Raw genomic sequence first — 1,461 nt, 5'->3', positions numbered from 1 at the left:
CTCCATTCAAGACTCAACTCCTGGGAGTGTCCCACGGATCTAGTCTGGCTCATACACCCACCTCTGGGCTGTGGGAAGGCAGAGTACCTTTAATAGAAACTCATCAATGGAGACTCATCAGAGGGGAGGTAAACCCCAAACAGCAGATACCCAGTATACTCTGTGATGTGTTCATCTTCCTTTGATCTACTCTGAGCACTAAACTAATTTACCAATAAGGCAAAAAGCAATAGAGACTCTTCCCCACATTTAGATTCAGTTATCAGTATTAACTTGAAACTCCAAATAGTTTTTCCTTCACTGCTGGGGCAGATATGAGCTAGACAGTGACATGGGTTTGGCTTTGCTGTGGTCTGAGTGGTGCTCTGGTGGTCACTTGGACGTCCATTTAGCTGCTCTTCAGCCAGCCCTCCCCCGTGGGGCTTGGGCATTGGTTTGAAGCACTGGGTTTTCCGGATTTCACATTTTATGAAATCCTCAAATAAAATCCAGATAGAAATTAGATTGGGTGTGAGAGTCAGTTTAACACAATACCAAGCTTAAGATGATGGGTTTTGGAACTAGAAAGACTGGAGTTCAAATCCAGATGTTATTTAACTTCTCTAGGTCCCAGTTACCTCATCTGTAAAATATGGAAGCCAAGTGTCTAGTAGAATTAAAAGCGTGAGCTATGTGATCAGACGGCTAGTTCAAATCCCTGGTCCACACACACTGACTATATGACCATGGGCAAGTTATTTAATGTCTTTAAATCCTTTCCTTATCTGTAAAATGGGGTAATGGTAATACCTCCCTCCTCCAAGGCTTACTCTGAGAATGAACTGAAATAATTTACGTAAATGCCCGATGTTATTATTATCACAGAGTTTTCCTGAGGATTTACTGGGCTTGTATGTGAGGTGCTTGGCATAGACCTGCCTTACGGTAAGCTCTTAATAAATGGTGGTCATTGATGTTACTTGGCTTACGTGCTGGTTGTGAATTATCTGTGCTTTCTTTCATTCATATGGGCAATTGAGTTCCTGTGGAGGAACATGTATTTTAAACAAATTGCCTTGTATCTGGTGAGAGACTGGCTGTTGTTGTTATTTTCTTCAGAGAATTCTAAAAAATGACAAAGACCTGAGGAGACTTTTAAAAAAATATCTATGAACTGATTTCATTTGACAATCTACCTTCTTGAGTTACTTGTGCTTAATCAACAAGGCTCTGCTCATTTTTAAAAGGGTAGAGCTGAGAATGTGTTCTGAAAATTTAGATGAAGAAAACAACAATTAGACCGTCTTTTTTTTTTTTTTTTAAATTTTAATTGAAAGCCTGAGTCCCTGGGCGGAACAAATGGTTAAGTGCTAGGTTACTAATTAAAAGGTTGGTGGCTCAAATCCATCCAGAGGCACCTCAGAAGAAAGGCCTAGCAATTTGCTTAGAAAAGATCACAGCCTTGAAAACCCTATGGAGCAC

Source organism: Trichechus manatus, unplaced genomic scaffold, assembly GCF_000243295.1.
Source record: "Trichechus manatus latirostris isolate Lorelei unplaced genomic scaffold, TriManLat1.0 scaffold00132, whole genome shotgun sequence".
Taxonomy (NCBI): Eukaryota; Metazoa; Chordata; class Mammalia; order Sirenia; family Trichechidae; genus Trichechus; species Trichechus manatus.
This window is presented reverse-complemented; position numbering follows the sequence as displayed.